At 34.0% G+C, this 23580-nt stretch overlaps 1 protein-coding gene across 3 annotated transcripts in view; it reads left to right on the forward strand.

Moving 5' to 3' along the window:
• The first annotated feature begins 333 nt into the window (after nt 1–333).
• Nucleotides 334–23580, forward strand: part of LOC124369573 (protein FAM214A) — a 117987-nt gene continuing 94740 nt past the window's right edge. For all 3 annotated transcript variants that reach the window (XM_046827604.1, XM_046827603.1, XM_046827602.1), the window contains exon 1: nt 334–542. The gene's annotated coding sequence lies outside the window, so the exon portion shown is untranslated. The remainder of the gene's footprint in view (nt 543–23580) is intronic.

Raw genomic sequence — 23580 nt, forward strand, 5'->3', positions numbered from 1 at the left:
CAGTACAAGGATATAATAAATAACTGGTTTCTCTTTCATTAAATACTTGGTTATTATACTTAGTACTATACAGACTATTGTGACTAATCATACTACTACGATGTTCTGTTATATCAGAATCAAACGAGAAAGGTTTAATAGACATAATAAAATCAACACGTAGTTTAAATTATATTGCAATTAAATAGAACTGAATCATTTAATACTATACGAATAATCAAGAATCAAGATGCCAAATTAAAACCGACTAAATGTACTAAGTCACAACTGTACACATTTGAAGGGATTTTCGTGCTATTTTGTTGGCAACAGACTAGCTATGTTCTGCCTGGCAACAGCTACATTGAACAACGACTGTCCTGTGTTAAGTGGTCTTTGTGTAGATGTGTGCCTGGCTAGGCCTTGGTTAGACTGTCCCTTGTGTCAGTGAAGAGTTAGCAGATCTAGCATCTGCCGTAAGAGACACAGTTTTTATAACAATGTATTCAGACAGTTCATATTATTTCGTGTTTAGTGAAGTTAAAAGTTGACATTCCGTTTTGGTGAGTACGATTACAATAATTTATAAACTTGTTATTGTAATTCATATGTTCGAGATTGACACTTTCCAAATCAGCTGGTCCTGTACACTCAGTGTCAAGAGTTGTTCTCGCAATTTACTTATATGTTTGTATTGATTGAATTTTCTTTTTAAACTGTAGTTACAGATTTATTATCAATTAAAGCCATATAAAAATAATAACATCAAGCTATAAATTGATTTTAGAGGCTATATATGTGACTGTCAGACCAATACTTTCACAGTTTGACAGTTGACACTTTTATTCAACGTTTTAATGTCAAAACAGAAATATATGAATTTGATCTATTATGGATTGGTCATAGGTTTTATGGTAGCTAAAATCTCTGACTATTAATTTTACAAAACAAATATAAAACATGAAAAACATAAAGATTAAAAAATTGTATTTTATGATAACTGTTTAGTCTGTAGTACCCTCAAAACATGAATAGGCTATTTATGAAAATTATATTTCGCTGTAGTGATAGCATAATCTGTTACAATAAAAGTATATTTATTTTATAAATCAAGAAAATATATCACACCTGATTTAAAAATAAATAGGCTACTTCTGGTACTTGTGTAGTTCACTGACTGTTCCTTTAGTGGTGACACACACCAATAGCTGTTTAGTGGCTCGAAAAGAAGTTATCAGTATGGTACTGGATTATTGTATTCTTGATCTGCTAGGATAACTGAACAAGTTCAGGATGATTTATGTTTCTAGATATGTTCTTCAATGTAAATCCTTTCAAATTTTCATGTCAGCTATTAGTCTATTCTCTATTGTTATGCATTTTAATGTATCTTTCTGGTGGTATTGCTTTTTCTGCCAGACTAGCTTTTTATGTTTACTAATAAAACCAGTCCTATGTGTATTGTTCTAAATATGTTAAGGTCTACGCTTCATAAACTGTTGTCACAGCTGATATCTTGGTATTGTTTCTTTTATGCAGTCTGTACATTCTAGTCAGTTTTTTTTCTGCCATAGTTCATTTTAGGCTGTTATTATTTTATTGTTTTTTTATTTCATTATAAATAATGGGTGATTTGATCAGTGGCAATAAAGCGTTTCGTTAAAATTATCATAGGAATATAGGCCTAATATGAAAGAAGATTTTTAACTCTTCCAGTGTCACAAAGTTTTTTTGGTGACATTGCAAAAAAGGTCAATGTTTATGCCCTATATTGTATCAAGAAGATCCAGGTAAAATTTACTTTTTACAGACGCCCACATTAAAAGTTATAAATTTATTAATTTTTGGATTAAAATACTTAATTATTATAATTTTTTTTAATAGAAATATAGTTTAAACTAATTTAAATCTTATTTTATTGTGCATGCATTTTAAAATTATATGTCGGTAATCAAATTTGACTTACTTAAAAGTGTTCCTTTTTTATTTTGATGTAATAAATGCACAGTTAAAACATTCCTCACACAGTAGATGGTGTTATAGTTCCTACCCACATCTATTATGGTACATAGTTTCAAAAATTCAGTTAACTATCTTGAAAAATAAACTTTTTAGACTCAATTATATTATAGGCTTATCAAAAAACAGCGATATTGCAAACATTAGACTTTGTTGATTTTTTTCATAGGTGCTCGATTATATGGACGCTGGCTCTTCTTACACATCTCACTGACATCTGTAAAAACTGACTTTTGCATTGAGGGTTAAATGTCTAATTGTACCTCCTAACAATAACAAGTTTGCAACAATTTTAGAGGTTATTGTGTTGAGCTGTTGTGTTGCAATGACTGATCAATATCACCATTGGAAATTGAAATTCTAGCTCTTCGTATTGCGGCAAACAAAATTATGATAGCCTAAACTAATAGTTTTGTATAAAATATCATAATGTTTACAAGTTGGAGGACCATTTAGACAAACATTGATAAGATAACAGGATTTCGGACATTTGCCATCGTTATGGTTACAAAAATAAAACCAGGGTCAGGTGGGGGTGGTATTAGTAGATACAAAAATAAAAAAATAGAAAGAAGGGAAAGAAAAGTGTTCAAACACACACAAAAGCTGCTTGGAGTCTAGGTGTTTTCACTACAGAAAATTCAAGTCCCGAACACAAGTTACGAGTACGATAAACACAATCACACTGGTACCTGATGAAGAGGATAGATTTCAATCCTCAAAACGTTGTCTTATACCTTTTGTAACCATAACAATCGCAAATGTCCGAAATCCTGTTATCCTGTCAAACCTTCCATCTTCAACAACAAACTTTAACAAAAAATTGATAAGATATTTTTATTTTGCATTATTTACATTTTAACTATAATTTTACAAAATTGCCGATTGAATTATGTGCTCTAGAAGGCGAGAGCCAACCCTGCGAAGGTTCACTTCTGGCTGGTTTATACTTTCTAGTTCAACCTACATTAGATACAGCAAAAACTTATGTGTCATTCTGGGCAACCCTATGGAGAGGTCCAGGAGCGGGATATCACTAATCTAACCTCAAATGTCATCCGTGATATTTGGGTGCAAGCGTTGATTGATAGGTGTAGTCAACTGCTATTGGATGACTATTGGAGATAGTGGGGCTTCCCAACTTTTAAAGGCAGTTGCTAGCCTAGACATAAGGGCGTGCCATCTCTGCCCGATTTGCTTGGAGAGGCTGCCTCAGAGCTGGCCTCCCCTTCTTTCAAAAAGACATGACTTAGATTAGTGTCTAAAATCCTTCATCGTGGATCTCGACAGAAGGCAACCGCTACCCCAACCTTACCCGTCCTGTATATCCTGTGGCTCTGGTAACAGCGCAAAACTTAAGTGCAATGAGAGCTTTCTCAGCTTTTTGTTCTAAGAAAACAAAAAAAGACGAGAGCCAATTTGTACTTCATGAACACAAAACCTATTTTTGGTGAAATGAATACAGAAATTTTCTCTGATAAAGGATTTGACTCTATGTCTACACTAATTTTGGTGGGGTTGTAATTTAAGGGTAACAGTTAAAAATGTCAAATAATAAATTTTTCCACAAGTTATTTAAGTTTTAGTAATATTTAAATCGAACCACCAGAAACGTGAATCACAGTTCTATCAGGAATAACCAACAAGATAAAGAGACTGGAAATTTTTTAATTTTTCATTGAAGTTGTTTTGTTGCATCCTTGTAAGTTAAAAATAATACAGTTTTAATAACAGGTCCATATACAAAATCAACAACAAATATTGGTTGTATTTTTAAATCTGTAGGCATGATTAAACTGCCTCACATCTGTTTCAGAAAGGTCATGCAAAATTATGTGTGAGTTATAAACGACACTTCCGGTAGCCTACCTTTCAGTTCTTAGTTTTCCTTTTTTTATTATTTTTTTATTACATGCAGTAGCTTAGTGTATTTGTTTCATAGCATTCCAGATCATAAATCTCAGAAGGTTAAAAATAAAGATAAATACAGTAAAAAAACCAAACAAATCTAATTAGTTTTAAATACAAATTCGCCCAATCAGAACATTTATGAATATGATGTCAATTTGGCTAAAGAACTCTTCTAAAGTGTAGCCTACATTTTAAAAAAGTTGTCTTTCAGAGTTAGCTCTAATTCAAGTGTTCATTAGTAACAATCTTACCTCATGAAGTTTTCCAGATAATGACATGAAAGTGCAGTGTAACAAGTAAATTTGTGTTATTCTAGAAGGGCCAAGTGTTTATTTTATCTGTCTTTACTTTCCCTTTGTAACAACTCAACACTGCCAACTTTGCAATGAAATATGTATATAAAAGCATTGCAACATGCAAATTCTTCAGAAACATTACCTTTATTCTTAATGTGACATTTAAAAGTGTAGAACTTTTAGAATTAAATTTTACGTTTAGTTCATGATGAAGGTACTATTTACATAAAGTTTTATTTCGTCCAGGAAGTGTTAAATGATTTCTAAAAATCTTGGAGGGGTAGTTTTTTTGTTTTCGCAGTTTTGTTTAAAACTTGAAATGTCAATTGTTACCATACCCCTTTAAAATAAATCACTGATTTATAGCACTTTTGTTAACATAAGTGTCGTAGGAAATCTGCCATTAAACATATTACTATAATTTATAGTTATAGAATAGTTATAATCGTTATAATTTTTCAAACAAAATATTTTAGACACTTTGAATGCCAGATGACTTTACAAACTGAGAAGTACCACATCAAAATACACATTTGTAATGGTTTGGCAAATAGTAAAACCTTTAGAGTCAATGGCAATTAAAGCTGAAATGTAAATAATGCATCACACAGACAAACGTTTAAATAAGCTTTATTATTAATAGCTATTGTTAAATGTTAAAGTTTTTATTAGGTTAAACCTTTAGACTGCCTTGTTTTTAAACTAACTGATTTTTAAACAGATAGACAGACATACAAATAGAAGATAAATTCTACCAGATTCTTGAGTAATAGGTTTTGCTGGTGCTCAGCCAAATCCCATGAAGAGACATGCACCATCATTAAATTCCATGTTGTTTATGTAGAATTGATGTATCAATATTTAGTTTCAAGTCTGTAGCTTAGTCCTTTTTGATTTATTCCTCTGAAATATGGGCACCGAAATGCTCAGCTATAAATCCTATGTATGGGTATATATTCAACAACAGACTCTTGATCTTGCCGATAGAGTAATAAACCATCATGCAAAATTTCAGGCTTAATTAATTCTTGACATATACTGTGGACAGAAAAACAAACAGACAGGTAAAAATATTACATTAAATTTTATACTCATCACATAATGGGGTTGTTACTGCTAAAAAATTACCCCTCCTCAAAAAATGTGGGTTCGTAGTAGTTTAAGTAAGGGGGGTCGGCCCCAAATTGGGTTAAAAAATTCAAATTTTTTTTTTATTTTTGTTTTTAATTCCAAATTTCGTTAGCTTTAAGAACATACTTCACTTTTTAATTTCTGTCGATTATTAAACGCGTTATGAATATTTTTCAAAATGCATGTCTTCTCATTTTTTCGTCCCAGGAGAGCATGAGGCGTTCCTTTATTTGTTATAGTACTGTTATGCTGATAATCTATGACTCTAAGGCCCATACTCACCTACCAGTGTCTGTTATGGATGAAATAAAACCCATTTTCAGAGATTTGTCTAATGAAGAACTCCTTAGGAAATGCCTTCATGGTGGGACACAGAATTCTAGCGAATCGCTAAATAGTGTGATATGGTCGAGAGTACCGAAAACAACTTTTGTAATGAAAAGCACCTTAGAACTAGGTGTGCATGAGGCTGTGGCAACTTTTAACAGGGGCAACATAGTGAAGTGCCAAGTGTTGGAAAAGTTTGGTATTAATCCTGGCTCTAGATGTGTGCAAGAGATTAAACAGCAAGATCTACGCCGAATTCAAAAAGCTGAAAAAGCGCAACAAGAAATAGAGAAAAGGTGCAGAAAACAACTTTCTATTGCAAAGAAAAGGCTAGAGGATAGATATGAAGAGTTAGAGGACCCAGACAACCCCATTTATGGGGCAGGAATGCACTAGAGGTTGGCCTAATTTTAATTATCATATATTTTTTGCTTTAAACACGTTTTTCCGAAAATCTAGTTTTTTAACACAAAGGTACATTTATCTAAAAAACTATTGAAGATATCTGAACAATTTTTTAAATATTTTGTTTAATAGGTCTTCCTTTACATTGTGTATGAAGCAAATTCCTTATTTTTAAATCCTATATTTAAAAAAAAAAATATTTTATACAAAAAATTCCTGGAAAAAAAGTAGTTTGGAAAAAAAATTTGTAATATCCAAAATATATATATTTTTTGAACTTATCCATACAAACTATGCAAAAATGTCCAAAGTTTCTAGTAACACAAAAATGATGTACCTATCTTTTATACTTTTTGAGAAAAATGTACCTTAAGTAGAGGAATTTAACATGGGCTAGATAGGCCTGGCCGACCCCCCTTAAGTAAGTAAAAGATTTGTAACATTGACCCCATTGTGTGACACTGCATTTTAAAGGCCATGAGTAAGGTCTTGTTAAAGGTCTCATTTAATAAAAGAAGTGTAATGGTGAAAATTAGAAATTTCTAAATTGACTTTATCCAACACGTCCAATCAATGTTGAAGTTACCTTTGTTTATATAGTAATAAAGTACCCTAAGTAGAAGGTGGTGAGTATGTGTTAGCTTTGTTGAATATAGTAGTCAGAAATTGTTTTGCTTTGTTTTGCCTCATCAAGGTTTTAATTTGAGCACTCACTGGGTCAACCCGTTTAAAGTTTTGAGTTTCCTCAACCATTCCCTTGTACTCTGGCTTTAAATTTTAAAGAAGACTCTTCTCCTTAAAAGATTTCAGACAATTAATAGACAGTTCCAAACAAAAAATGCTGAACTGGAATGTACCAGCCAAATTGTGTGATCTAAGGACTAGATTGGTTTTAAGTGGTTCAAAGTAGTATGCATTAAAAATTATTGATTTTTTGAGTGTAGAGGTGTATTTAATAGCCACTTTAAATGATAATTCAGTTATACTTACATTAAGTTCAAGCATTAGTGTGTAGTTAGTTACTAAAACACATCATAAAGCTTCACAGCTCAACATACATGGATGGCATTATGACACAAAAAAAAATTTAAATGTGATCTTGTAATAATTGTTTTATGCAGTGGTAGGAATATGTTTTGGTAGTTATGGAGTTAAATTTATAAGATATTAAAGACACTTTTTATTTCTTAAAATTTGTATATTCAACCAATCAAAATTGGGTTGTGATTTACACAACAATATTATTAAAAATGTGTATACATCTATGTTTTGTATGTTTAGAAAAAATAATGCAATTTTGTTTACTAATTAAGTCATTAAAAATATTTCCAATAAGACTACTTGTAGAAAATGTTGCCCAATCATGGCAGGTTGCCATAAATTTTGTTCATTATGTAACTGTAGTGAGTTGTACAGAACTATCATAAATTAATACAAATAATTAAACCTTACTAATCTCAATAGAACAAAAATCACTGGAACGTAATCTGAATTCAAAAACACGTAGCAAAATTAATATCAATTTTCTTTTGTTTTATTTTACTGATAACGATGGTGCCATGTGAGTGTAAATAGTTTACCAGCTTGATATCCACTGTGAGTTCAGTATATATTAAGAGGGTTAACAGTTCATTGATAATAAAAGTAGCATACAGGAAATTTAACATCCCGGTTATGAGTCATGTATCCATCCATAGGATATTGATATATAATAAAATATACTTCACGTATCTCACAAAATAATATGTAATCTCGTAACGCTCCATAATTCATCAGGCGTAATAATTCATTTATTTTATAGTGTTGTTTTATCGTATATAAATCAGTAGCAGTGTTGGGTGTTATTTGAGGAATAAAGCGTATTTATTGGTAATGCATTTAAGTGCGTATTCGTTGTAAGGCGATCGTTCGTTAAAAGTTAAATAGCGTATATATGTACTGAGTTCGCTTCGCATCGAGTTGCACGTGCGTTTTTACGATGTTATGTCTCGTGTCCAGGATGTTTTTGCTTTTGTCACGATCGTTTGTTGGGTATACGCGAGTGCTGCGATTGTCCGCGTCCGTGCTATGTCAGTGTTTCTTTGTGAAAGGATCGTTTTCTTGGATATTTGTGAAGCGATTGTTTGTTGGATATTCGTATATGTTGCTAACGTCCGTGTTATGTGCAGTGTCTATTTGTGAAGCGATTGTTTGTTGGGTATTCGTATATGTTGCGAACGTCCGTGTTATGTGCAGTATCTATTTGTGAAGCCATCGTTTGTTGGGTATTCGTATAAGCTGCGATAGTCCGTGTTATGTGCAGTGTCTATTTGTGAACCGATTGTTTGTTGGATATTCGTATATGTTGCTAACGTCCGTGTTATGTGCAGTGTCTATTTGTGAAGCGATTGTTTGTTGGGTATTCGTATATGTTGCGAACGTCCGTGTTATGTGCAGTATCTATTTGTGAAGCCATCGTTTGTTGGGTATTCGTATAAGCTGCGATAGTCCGTGTTATGTGCAGTGTCTATTTGTGAACCGATTGTTTGTTGGATATTCGTTTGTGCTGCGATCGTCCGTGTTATGTGCAATGTCTATTTGTGAAGCCATCATTTGTTGGGTATTCGTTTGTGCTGCGAACGTCCGTGTTATGTGCAGTATCTATTTGTGAAGCCATCGTTTGTTGGGTATTCGTATAAGCTGCGATAGTCCGTGTTATGTGCAGTGTCTATTTGTGAACCGATTGTTTGTTGGATATTCGTTTGTGCTGCGATCGTCCGTTTTATGTGCAGTGTCTATTTGTGAAGCCATCGTTTGTTGGGTATTCGTATAAGCTGCGATCGTCCGTGTTATGTGCAGTGTCTATTTGTGAAGCCATCGTTTGTTGGGTATTCGTATAAGCTGCGATCGTCCGTGTTATGTGCAGTGTCTATTTGTGAAGCGATTGTTTGTTGGGTATTCGTATATGTTGCTAACGTCCGTGTTATGTGCAGTGTGTATTTGTGAAGCCATGATTTGTTGGGTATTCGTATGTGCTGCAATCGTCTGTGTTATGTGCAGTGTCTAATTGTTACGCGATCTTTCGTTCACCTTTTGCTTTGTAGAATTTGATTTATACATTTTAATATTTTAGTGTCTTAAGTCTTGGCCGTTATTATTAGACTCGTCTTTAGTCGTTAATTTGAATACTAGCATATCTCAAATACACAGACATTGGAGTATTGAAAAGAGAAGAATATTATAAGTTTGATAAATTAACAATGTTTGTTTTTTTGTGTGATTATGAACAGACCCGCCTCGATTATGGATACGATTCTTAAAATCGGCTATTTTATCGCAGTTTCTCACTACCGTTAAGAATCAGCGGGACTGCGAACCAAGAATATGAACCTGCTCGCCCCTATTGCATTGTAAGTTACCAATTTCAAATTAAATTGGGAAGTATTCATGAGTTTGAAGTTGCAGAACTGGTGGATGTTACACACTCATTAAAGCAGTTCAATAATTTATTGGTTATAAGTCTAAAAGAAGTGAAATATCATTTTACAAACCTATAATATATTTTTAAGTATGTATATACAAGGCTCTAAGTATCCTTAATAACTCTAAAAAGCTTGATGCAGCATTAAATGTTTTTGTTATACAACGAGAATTTAAAGTTTTCTCCCATTCTTAAAGAACAGATTTATATGTTTATGTTTGCCGAAATGTTCGTGAAGGTTATATTTATTTTATTGTCACAATAAAATATTCAGTCATGTGCAGTAGAATGATTGCAAGTGAACCATACTGACCCAGAACCCACATAATCCAAAATTAAAATATAATCATTTATAACTTTCACCAGTAATGATTGTTAGGGAATTAATATATGTTTCGTTGGCACGTGTAGAATTTTATATTCCAATGGAAGTTTTTGATGATTTTTTTTTATTAAAATATCAAGTAAAATTAAAAACAAAAATTGAGATATTTACAAGTTAAACCAAAATATATATTTTAAGATCTTACAAACCATTTTTGGAGTGACTACATTCATACTGGCTCTTCCGTATGGCCTCTTCCTCCATCTAAGAGTCCCACAAAATGTTCAAGATAGGTTTTCTGTAACAACAGAATACTTTTATTTTACTGCGCACATTTGAAAAACACAATATGTAATGTTAAATTCATATGAAACTAGAATTTTCTACAACTGTCTGGAAACTGTGGAGTTGTCTATTACGTAAAGAGAGAACGTCGTGGTCCGTATTTTGGCACATATTTTGAAGGACTGTTGTACAGAAATTGTGAATAGAATAATAATGAGTGATCACCATCAATAACTGATGAATTGAGAAATAACCATTTTGATTGAAGGAGGCAGGCTGGTTTGAATCAGCTGTGAATGGATACTTGCCGCCTGATGTTTACAAACACAGACTGATAAGGAAGCAGCTGACTGTCGTTATATAAGCACTTTGTAAATACACTGTAAATTGTCAGTGCTGGACGACAGATCGTTGCTGTTGGCATGGTAATGATTCATGGTGGAAAATGCCAAGTTTAAATGTACTGTGTAAGATTAGCAACACTATTTGTCGTCTTTGCATTTGATTAGAGACATTAAACTAGCATATACTGATATTGGGTACACTTGAATTGTGAAACCACGTTATAAAGAAGACGTTTGCGGCAACGGACGTCAAGATAACGTATTTTCCATCTCGTATTTTAATTTTAGCACATACCACTTACTATGAGTTATTGAGGTTGTCAGTCTTTGGAATTCGGAAAGAGCGTTCTGGTTTCCAGAATCCTAACCTCTGTATAACATTTATGGAAACTATACAAATATGTACAAGTACAGTTTAAATTGTTGAATTTTTATAATAACAAAGTATCTCATGGATAAGATGGTCTGAAATCGTGATTATATGTGTTCTCGGCTTTGTTTATCAGCATCTTTATATTGAGATTTCACTCCATACATCGTACAGTATGAAAAAAATGAAGATTACTCTACAGTAATTGTTATATTAGTAACATAGCAAGGTGACTATGTTGTATAGGGTGGTGTGGAGTTGTTACCAATTTGTAAAGGCCATACCAAAATTGATTTCATTCTAATGTATGCTCATGTATTTAAATGTTTGTATTTGTATTCGAGGTAAAAAATGAAGTAACCCCCGTTTTAAATCTCGAATAATGAAAATAAGAACAAAAGCTTTGAGTATGTTTCTCACGTAACTAAAATTTCCTTTTGAAATATTTTGTTATTATTCTTTTTTTTAATCCGTCCTTCCCCTCACAAAATACAATATTTATGCATTGGCGTCCTCCTCTCTTTAATAAAGCACAAATAAAAATGCTCATTAAATATCGGACTGTTATTTTAACTAAAATATGAAATTCTCAAATAAACACTCGGAGACTGCACGATAGAATATCTCCCACCTGTCACAAGCCAGAAGTAAACTTGTACTGCCGCCACCGGAAGCCCTGAAGCCTTCTCACTGGGTGGCATTATGCTTGCACAGACCTCTTTCTCTCCTTTGCGCTCTCTCTCTGTCTATGTCTATGTTGTAATTTATAATTGATTCAATATAAAATTGGAACGAAGATAATACCTACACACACACACACACATTCCGTGAACAATATCGTTAGCCACTTCCACGAACAAAACTTTTCAAGATGGTATTTCGTATGTGGGGTAAGTGTTATATTGACCTCTCCACTACATAAACAAAGAAGTGTTGGTAACTTTGGGTAATTTCAGATATCACAACCCGCAAAAACATATAACATATTTTTCTTTCCCTCTAATACATGGGTGAATACTACCGAAATAGTAAAAAAATTGTTTCCGATGTACTATATATATATATATATATATATATATATATATATATATATATATATGTATGTATATTATAATGTGGCAGACGTTTGAAATGATATGTTTAGCGTGCGAGAGAGGTCGCTGAGACCCGGTTCCGTCAGGGATCTTCTTAAAAAAACGAACTATAGCTGCAGTTCACTCTTCTTTTCACGCAAACCTTATTATGTGCTAGTTTATGAAAATTTTGTATTATAAAGTGATCAATTTACTATGTTTAAATTAGGTCAAATTCAAGACAAACTTCAACTTGTTGTATCCTCCATCTGGTATACGATTTTATATATATTTTATATTTATATATTTTAATACTTTAATGTATTTTTTAATTTTCTTACTTTGTTCCTTTTAGATGTTTTAATTAACAGTTTACTTAGTCTGACCATACTGGGCTTACAGTATCTTTAATTGGGCTTCAGTTTTTTAATTGCGGTGTACCATGAGTAGTCACAGTTCCAATGCTTGTTAAGTATACAACAATCGGAATAATATTATGTGTTAACTTTTACTGCCAGTCGTGAAAACAAACTTTATTGACTATCCTGACTTGCTCTTGGAATCAGTTTAGTCCAAATATTTAAACCCTCTGGCCACCTATAAATAGCCCTCAGTAAACAACTTTCTGTCGATAAAATGCCGTTATCTCTCATCGGTAGCCATTTACATCGTTTAGTAATTACATCCGGACACATTAGTCACTGCTTAGAGCCTGTTACGAAATTATACTCATCAAGTTAACGTAAAATTTGTCATAACGAGCTGAGCGAAGAAACACACGATTCTTAGGGTTACATTAATGCTTGTTTGTATTTTTCGTAAAGATCAATTCTGAACGTAAAAATATGTATATAAATATAAGAGGGATATTTTAGACGGTTGGGCCCAAGCAACAAAGGCAGCTAGATGGTTACACTACCCGCACTTAGACACCCACTTGAACGGCAAGGAATAATGCACTGTATTATATTTTTGAGTCAGGACAAGAGAGTGTTACTATCTTACTAACCGGTTACACTCTCTTGTACTGACTCAAAAATATAATAGAGTATGGTTATTAATATTTTACCAGCATAACGTTATTTATTTCTTTTAAAATAAATCTGAACATGGATTAACTACCATTATATTCTTTAGTTGCATATTGATTATATTATACAGCATATTGTTACGAGTAGTGCACATAGAGTGTGGACATTGTGGCAATTACTTTTTGTTTAGATTTATTTTTTATATAATATTAAATGGAAGTGTCAATACATTACGTAGAAAAAGGGTGTTAAATATTACTATTTATACATCGTAGTGGAATTAATTCATATTTATGTTATCGAAGGATGACACGGACTGACTCTGTCAGTGATTGAAGGGGTCGCTCAATCTTCTAGCCATCTTTGCGAGTAGTATCCTTCAATGAGCGCACGGGTACAATATTTGTACGTCACACAGGACATGAACGTGTAATAAAGAAGAAGCGCCTCGTCATAGCACTAACTGCTAATAAATTGTTTATCTGCGTGTCAGCAAAGAATGGAGGAATCTTCAACGTAGTGCTCAGTTCCCGGCCGATTAAATGGGTGAATGAACAGTTGGAAGAAGTGTATAGTGAATATATCGTAGGCTCTCGATTAAACGCACAATTCCAATGCCTAAGCATTATAAAATAAAATTGTAATATGCTAAATGCGTAGGTCAATACTAAACGTATACGATAAATGTTATAGTATAGTATATGATAATATTAGTAAAACGCAAATAAATGGGATTTGCACTATTTTGTTAAGAACGTACGCCTTTGTCAATTTTGTCACTTGTGCTCTATAAAATTCGAATACACAATAGATAATGATGTGTTTAGGAACTGATTGATAAAAAGTATTCATAATTATATTTGTAAAAGTAAAAAAAAATGTCTGCTTTTACCAGGAGAAGTTAGGGCTAAGAAGCCATCTCTAACACCTATATAACCTGGGGACCAACGACTTAAAGGTAACTTCTCCGAACCACTACCAACGGCCGGGCAGCCGGGCTGCTTGCAAGGACAGGATCGCTTAGCGGTCACCCATCTAAGTAACAGCCACGCTTGACTTTGCTTGATTCGGTTATCTCGCGATAACCGCCGTAACCACTACACTGCGCCATTGGCACGCAGCATTGGCACATTTGTCTCTACTTTTGTTGGATATAGAAATATTTGGTTTCTGAACACGGCTGTTAATAAATGGTCATATGGTAATAAGCTAACAACTCACCGATTTAAAGTTACGGGTTCGACTCCTAGTAACGTCAATAGATATTGTAAATTGAGTTCGGTTTTAAAATATGATCAGTATTGTCCCTTAGTAAAAATATCATTTGAGTTGGCAGGAAATATTATTTACTCATTAATTGTAATGAGCATCCTACAAAATGGTGTAAATGTCATAAATGTCATAAATGTTGTGTATGTTGATAGTTATCGAAAATTGCGTAACATTCAAAACACTCATCGCAACGTTTTATGATTTTGGATTTGAAACATTACATATATTTTACTCTTTTACTATTATGATATGCAAGCTTGGGGATAAACTATATACAAGGAATGAGACATGTTACCAGCACGACTTGAAGACAACATAAATGACTACTATGGATAATATATCTCGAGTGAAGACGCCTAAGTGTACAATCCGGTAACAGACAAGACCGTCGATGTGGTGTTACGCAAGCCACGTATAACAAACATACAATGAGCTATACTACTCCTACCAGAATAATTTAACTGACAGTAACATAAGTGGCCTCTATGATAGTACATTTGAAGGAAGACAATCTAAGTGGTCTCTGTGAATAATACCAGATTTCGAGGGAAGACGCCTAAGTGTTCTGACTGGTAACAGAAGACAGTCGATGCATCGTTACGCAAACCATGTATAACAAACATACAGTCAGCTATATTTATCCTGCCAGAATAATGTCATCGAATACAACCTAAGTGGCCACTGTGGATAATACCAGCTTTCGAGGGAAGACGCCTAAGTGTCCTGCCCGGTAACAGATAAGACAGTCGAAGAAGCGTTACGCAAGCCATATTTCTCCTGCAAGAATAATTTCACTGGAGACAACATAAGTGGTCAATATAGATAATATATTTGGAAGGAAGACGCCTAAGTATCCTGTCCGAAGTCCGTCGACGTAACGTTACACAAGCCCTGTATAACAAACATTTTAACGCTTCGTTGCACTAAAAGTAACCCAGTCCTAGCTTACTGCCGCACGAGTAAAAACAATAGCCTAGCGACGAGCGGCTAGCGTAACCACATGTGGCGTTTTGAACTCTTTTTCCAGGTCAAAGAATAAAATAAGTGGGTAATTTTATATCGACTGTAAACCTATCATGACAATCAATCCTGGATCGGGGAAATCAAAAAATCTCGGAGTGGATACGTGTTTGGATCTGTCATGGGGCATATTTAAATGTGTGTGGGAATTGTGTTCCCAAAACCGTCCAAGAAAAGAAATAGTATATTCCTCTGACATGGGTATTATTTTACGAATAACCTTAACCTTAATATTAAATATAATTTTCAAATTTATTGAATTTCTTGTTTTAGGGACTAAGAGACATAAATATTTTGACTTAAAACATTTTACTCTATTTGACTTTGACTGTAAATTTAGGGTTGGTAAGTTTGCATCAGTTACTTCCACCCTGCCCTCGACCGGGGGCGACTCAGCGACCAAGTAACACTATTCCTTAATCTCTAGAGTCGTTTTGGTAGGGCTCACTTCATGAATCAGCGATATATGTCAAATATGTCATATAGCGGTCGTTAATTTAAAGTTATACTTTTAAGTATTCGGTTAAACTCTCCATTCTCTATTCAATAAACATCGGTCTTTATGCAATGCCTGCTTGATTAATATACTGACATATAACATAACTTGTATGTTTTCAATGTTATCTTAGCTTCAATCAATGCCGCACATGGCGACAATCCATTTGCCCAATATATAACCCAATCAAAAAATGTATAATGTGTCGAAACTATGAGGCACAGAGTTTTGACCTGAAATGTATGTAAAGTTTTGCTACAAGTATCAACGTGGCATTATTGAATTTGATGTCTAGCATGACGGTAGTCCATCTATTAAATCTAACTCAGTCAAAGAATATGTTCTGTTTGAACAGTGAAACACAGAATCAACCTGAAATGCGGAAACTTTTGACATTAAATTACCAGAATTCAGCAGCGTCACTCAACCAAATAGGTTATTAACACTTCTTTATACGATATGTACTCATGTAAAATGTCTTGTGATTGTGGACGAGTTTTGTAAACTTGATATTACAAATTTTAAAGATCAAGTAAGATTCATATATAAGTGCCATCACGGAGATTTTAATAATAAATGTGGCGGCAGTGTAGTAGTGTTTCTTCGCTTATACGTCTTACGGAAGATATTTTTCTACTGGGTTCAAATTTTGCAGGTGGATCGTCATGCAGAATCTTACGTAGTTACGTAAAGCACTGAATGAAGTATCTTCGTTTAAAGTCACAATAAAAATTAACTTTTGGGTTTTGTTAGCTTCAATAGAAGGTCGGGGCAGTGAAATTTCTCTACCGGAGAACCAATTTGAGTTACTAAAAAATTGGAAAAGGAATCAGCCTAGAGTGTACACCCTTTTTATGTAATTAACGTACAATATGACTAGTGCTTTGTTTGTTGATCAGGCAATAGTTTTAGGTGTGAAGTGTGAGGACAGGGCACATGTTTGCACAATAGCACAGTTTAAACCTGTTTTCCTATTTTGATTTTGAGGCTGTCGGTATGGTACCAGTCAGAAGTGAAGTAATTAGGTGTATGTGCATGATAGCACTCTTATCTGAACTCGGGCTTAGCACACAGACAACATGATATAAAGTACATCGTTCTCTTCCATTATACCGTAAAAATCTTCTAAGGGTTGGACAGTCTGTCCTAACCAAGTTCTAAAATATTTACTAATAATTCAGTCAACATTTTACTGGTTTTTTTTAACACGTACCCATCATGGGAAGTTTGTTTACAAGTGATACATAAATCTGTACTGATGGCGTTTGAAACTCAGTTTCTTAAAACGTTTCTAATTATAGTGGGAATAAATGTCATGTTGGTAGAATTGATCAAATATCCTCTATTAATTGGCCAGTTGTAATAGGTTTTATGTCGCTAGTAATTAATGAAAGCTTACATTTCCCTATAAAACCTTTAGATGTTTATTTTCCAAAATTATCCTGGAACTCCTTCCATATCTGTGGCTTTTTATTAGACACCCGGCCCAACTTTAGAATGCGGTGATCACCTGTATCCTGTAGCATGTCTAATATTTTTTGTTATTTTTATTGTGTCATGCATAGATTGTTGTAGATTTATATGATTTAGGTGTTTTCATATAAGTTTAACGGCAATACTTTTAAATCGTTTTTGTATAACGGGGGAAACGAATTTCCAAATATTTACCAGATTCGGAATACTTTACTACCAGTTCACTTCCCAACCATTGTTTGTTGTGGATGAAACTGGTGGGGTTCAATAAATACCTAGATTATTATAAATCCATAAAGTTGTAACTATTAATTTTTCAATCTTGCGAATCATGTTACCACCTGTGTATACACTCACGCACTCTCATACACTCACATATGCACGCGCGCGCGCGCATGTATTCACGTCGTTTTATCACATATTACAATCACGTAACTAAAGCTGTAATAAAATTGCACTTCCAGATAACATTATTTTATCAACTGTATGAATTGAGACATAACTGTCGGTGATAATATTGAGACATTCGAGAACAAAGCAATTTATTCCACCAGTACTATTCGCCTACACTAGTTTATATGGACGGGAAACAGTATTTAATGGGTCACCAAGAACAAACTGGCCTAGCTGATTGGATTTGCTTTTGTTGTGTCCCTCCGTTAATTATCTTTCACGTTTGTGTCCTCCAACCCCCCCTCCCGTAGTAGTTGGAAGCTTTCTGCCCATGTGGATTTGAACTTGCAACGAGACTCTAGATATCTAGCTGGGTAAAATTATGTTTTAAAGTGCTTTTTATTTAATGTCTTAAATCTCCCAACTGCTCTCTCTCTCATGACACTCCATGACGGCCCGCCCCGCAATGCAGGCGTATGATGGGTGAAGATAGTTGTACAACATTGTGTAAAGTTTGTAGATTTTGTAGGTTATGATTTAAAACATATTTAGGTGTGTCCAGACATTTTTCTCAACCTGTATGTACATTTATTGTATATGACGGGTTAAGGTTTAGTGAGATACGATTGCGTCGAAAATTGATACTCCCCAACTACTCTCTAAATCCGTCAAGGAACATTAGATAGCTTAAGGGAATCCTTTTTTTCTGTGATATGTTTTTTACTGGAGCCTTTCATTGCGTCTCTTTTTTTAAATATTTTAATGTTCTGGTATATTAAAAAAACTCATTCCTTGTTGACAGACGTTGTTGCTTTTAAAAGCCTGCCTACACGATGTGTTTTATTGTCATATGACATTACTATTGTATAAATGTGTACGTTACAGAGTTTACCACGTGAAGTGGAGGTTCCTCCTCCGTACGATAATGACCAGTTTAGTAGTAAATAGTGTAGTTACTACTAGGAGTACTAAAACTATATTGTATACTACGGTTACGTTCATGTTGAAAGCAAACTATTTGGATTTATTGGGCATTAAGACGTTGGAGTCAAAGAATCTTGAGTTTTATCCCATAAGATTAATGTTACACTTCAACCATTAATTCAAATTACAAAATACATTTTGAAAGCTTTTTTGTTTTGTTTTTAGAACCGTGGGAGATTTCTCTAAAGTTACACGCTTACCTGTAAACTGAACGTGAATTGGATTAGAGTGAAACGGACCTTGAAAATTGTATGTTTAGAAAATGTCTGTATAACACCCAAAGCCTCTTTGACAATATTTTTAGAACGACTTTCAAAGGCTTGCTTTAACCAGTTGCTATGTAGATCAAGATTAGTATTGGTGATTCAAGAAACAAATTTGTTCGTGAAAACTATGGTTATGACAAATATGTGCACTCATAAAATCAAATAAATGCATACAACACACGAGCAAAGTTTTAGACGAAAATAAACTTGCCTCCTGTTCCCCAAATGACATCTTGGATACGCACATTGCACATTACACATCCGTAAGCTATTTCTCAATTATCTCTAGCAACAATGTGTGAACAATGTATTTTTGTAACTTTTCCTTCTCGCTCTGCAGATTTTAAAACAAACGTATGCAACACCGTAATCAATGGTATATTTTTAATTGTGCTATACAGACCGAATTTTTTTACCCACATATTGAAGATGACCATAACCTTATTTGCATGCCAAATGCTTGGTTTTATACGGTGATGATATATTTATTTCTTTTTCGTATCGTTATTTTTGTATAAAATCTTGTTCTTTGTTCTCAAACAGAGCTTAAATTTTCATTATATGAGTTATGTGGATTTCGCGGAGTTTGATTCAAAGGCTGCCTCGCCTTTGTGAATCAGCCTTTCGTCAAAGCTTACTCGCTGATCATTCCTTGAAGTTTACTACACCGGATACATTAACTAACCGATAGTATGACAATAGAAAGTAGTCGAGACAAAGATCTTGCGTCTTTGGCAAGAAAAGGGCAATTTCCTCCTTTTAGCCCCCCACATGCCAAACGACCGGCCAATATTCGGGAGGCTGTGCGGCACCCTACTACATAGTAGCTCCAGCGTGTTGAGTGCTTGGCTCACTGCCAAACACATTTACGTGTCTATGCAAATCTGCACATCAGCCTTCTGTATGTGCATTGGTAGCCTACATACGTTGTGGGTATTGTAATAGTAGTTCATATAACTATATACTACAGTTTACCTCCCGCGCTTTATTAAGTACAGTATAACTTGGCTAAACAAATAGGTTTTGTGTAACGTATAATATCACACACCTGTCTAAGTTCACTACCGAAGGTCTAATAACACTAATCTCCCCTTACTAAATATTTGGTTTATTTGAGTCGTTCGTCATTTAAATTCGTCTCGTTTTATATGAATGTGGTTCAAATACTTTGCTTCATATCTGATACGTAAATTTTTATCTTGTCTGTTAAATGTGTGTATTGTATTAAAAGACACGTGTACAAATCGATTTCAACCGTACAGATAAAACAATAAATAGTGTATCCCATTCCATACAGTGTTAACTGAAGCGCTGGTGTGCTAAGCAACAGTAAGTATTTTAAGACAAAACTGTACCACCTACTTACTTTTATTGTACAAACAAATTTTTTTAAATCAAGTTATTAATTTAATTGCAGTCATTTTATATATTAGTTTTCTACCACTAAGTGGGAAGTGGGAAAGTCATATTACGAAGATACAGAAAACAACGGGTGGTGTAAAAATGTTTGAGATGATTGTTGCTATTTTTAGTGGACATTTCAGTGTTATGCGTTAATCACAGTAATGATTCAAACTCTTAAAAAAATTATTACGAGCTTATGTAATCTAGTTTCTAGAAACAACGTAATCACTGTGGGCCACAAAAGTGAGACTCGTATATCATTGATAAACCATACTTGTATGCAATGGTACTAATCGAGATTGTCCTAATGTTTTTCAATTTAATAAAAACGAAATATTTGTTAACAGCAAAAGAAAACTAACAAAAATTGTTTTGCAGATAGTAAAAATGTAAAGAGGGAATATGTTCACAAATGTTATAAACATCGTTACGGTTATCAATATTTTGCTCAAAGCAAATCAGTAGTTTGAAACATGCCCAGAGCTTGTTGCATCATTAGGGTAACAGAAATTACCCTATTATACATCTTTAAATCATAATTTCTTCACTGGCAGTCCAACAATTTAAATCGTAAAAGTTCCAAGAGCAGAAATCGTTGAATAGAGATAATTTCTCTTTGAAACTTTTAATGATGAACTAAGTAAAAGTTTAAACTTGATTTCTTGTACGAAACGTTTTCTAGCCTTCTGTTAATGATTTTAATGATTGAATCCTATTTGATATCAAGTTCTATACTTTACTGAAACATGGCCAAGATATTGCTTCATATATCTAAAATTGTCATTTATTAATCCTAAACACTCAACGTTTAACCCGATTATTTTTCCCGAGAGAAGATCTACCTCGTGCCCTCAAAAGTTAGTTATTATTCAATAACCAATAAATCCCCAGTAGTGCACCCAAAAATCTATTTCCTTATAACCTCCCCTCGTAGCCATTTATTTCGTGGGTATACCAACGTCTCCAGACGACGGGCAAGATCAGAAAAATACTTCACGATCATGATGCTTAAAATTAATTCTTGATCAAACCGATACTTATGTATTCCTAAGGCCGAGATCATAATGCTAACCACTGAAATAGTGTGTAATAACATTTCACTTAACCGGAGGAAATGAGAATGCTTGATAATTCTGATTGAAACATGGGTTACTGATATCATGCGTCCATATGTGATGTAGCAACGTCCATGTCTGTTGCACAATGAAAGGATGGGAGCTGTAGCGTAGTAGATTGTGTAGCTCATTACATTGTGAAACGTGGGCTGTATGTATACGTGCAGCGTAACGGATTACGCTTTTGTTGCCGAACGACACGACTCGTTCTGGTGATAACATACATTTTCGTGATATGCTACAGTGTTTGATTATTAATAGCACACATGCAATTTTTTTCGTGAGTTCCTATAATTTCACTGTCCAGGAGTCCTCTTTTAGAATAGGCAACCGAGTGGAGAAACCCCGCACAATTATTACGTTTCGTATTTGAGACAAGGTACTTGCACAACTAACTACATTCGTGTTTTCATTCACTAATTAATTGTATATATTACTTGTATAGTCTAATCACGTGCATTGTTTTGTTTTGAATGGAAATCTTATCTTATAAGAATCCGAGTTTCATTTGTTCGGAATCGTGTGTAGTACATTTTGTAACGCAATGCCTATACATTAAACAAGCAGAACCTAAGTTTAGCAAATTAATGATAGCATTCCTATGACGAGAATTATTTTCTATTTTACTACATAGTACTGTCTGTATCAAAATGTATATCTACGTTGCTTGGAAGTCGGCTTTCAATAAGTATTTTTCGTTATTAGGTAAGCACAATGGTGATTTAAAATGGCATGTCGAGCTTCATTGCCAAATTATGTACGGGTCTTGTTAATATCTTAAATTTAAACCTGGAGAAACGTAAAGTGAACATATATGCGGAACGCGATTTTAAATTAATTCGTTAACAACTTAAAATACAGTATCTTATTATGATGAAGTAATTTCTTTTTCCTTTCTGTAGATTGTAACAAAACTGTTAATGGTTCTACCTCGTGATTGCGGTAAAAGTGTTGTTTGTATGACAATTTTTGGGAAAGTTAACGTTATGAACCATTTTGAATGACAATTTAACAAGTTTTGTAAACATAGTTGTTTGAGATTTTACAGTTGTACGCATATTTTGCTTGGCCGATTTCGAAATTATGGCGGTATTTCAAGATGCAGTAAATTGTATTGTGTCAGCTTTTAATGCCAGTTTTTTAATCACTTGGTAGGAATGACTTGCAGCCACAGACAGAGCGCGGTGTACTGGGGTATCACCGCCGCCGCCATATTGGGGCAGTAAGCACTTCCAGGCCTGCCTCACCTTACTGATACAGTGTCTTCTCTATTTATATTCTGTCCTGTCTGGGTCTTGCACACTCGGCTGGAGCCAACAGAGTAGGTTACATTTCGTCTCAAAGCATGTTCTTTCCACCGTGTGTGGACTCTCTACAAAATGTGTAAACGTGTATAATGCCAGAGTCGCTAACGCGATAAAAATGGCAAAGAATCGTGTCGAGATCAAAAATATAAAAAAATGAAACATTTTTCGGCACCTCGTTTGTTGAGATTGTTTTTAAGAATATAAAGAAATGCTTTATACTATTTAAACAAACGTAAATTAGATGTAAATTTACTTAAAATATGTTCCACGTGATCATTAAGATTGTGAATTTTACGTCTTATCTTAAGAGGACCGGGTAGGCCTATGCTACGATTGATAAATCTACAACAATTGCACGCTTTCTCAAAAAGTAATGATGCTAATGATTGAAATTTACCATATATTCTACTCGTATTAGTATACAAATTAATCCGTGTTGTGTTTTTTTTTCTTTTAAGTAAAATTATTATAAACTTGTTCAAAAAGGTTAACAAATACACCACTGTTTTCGCTTGGACCATCTGTAGAGGTAGCTGCTACCCACCCCCCACCCAACCACGTGAAGTGTTCCCAATCCGACAATCCCAGTTGTAGGCAGTTGGGACAAAATTACATAATTGACTCCTTCGTTGGGGTTTGGGTCTGCCCATAAAGACACTTCCCAATAAATGTGTCCTATGCTCTATAATTAATTTATCTATCTTGCTTCTATATATGAAGGATTTAATGTAACAAACCTATAGTACACCGTGTTAGGCTATACAGCACGAACTGAAACACTACTTCTGTCAATTAAACTTGTGTCCTCTTTTACTAAGGTCTATTGCTTACATTGTTATCTATGATTAATCAAAATGTCCAGAGAGAAACAATGTATAAGAAAGGAATTAAAAA

Source organism: Homalodisca vitripennis, chromosome X (assembly GCF_021130785.1).
Source record: "Homalodisca vitripennis isolate AUS2020 chromosome X, UT_GWSS_2.1, whole genome shotgun sequence".
Lineage (NCBI taxonomy): Eukaryota > Metazoa > Arthropoda > Insecta > Hemiptera > Cicadellidae > Homalodisca > Homalodisca vitripennis.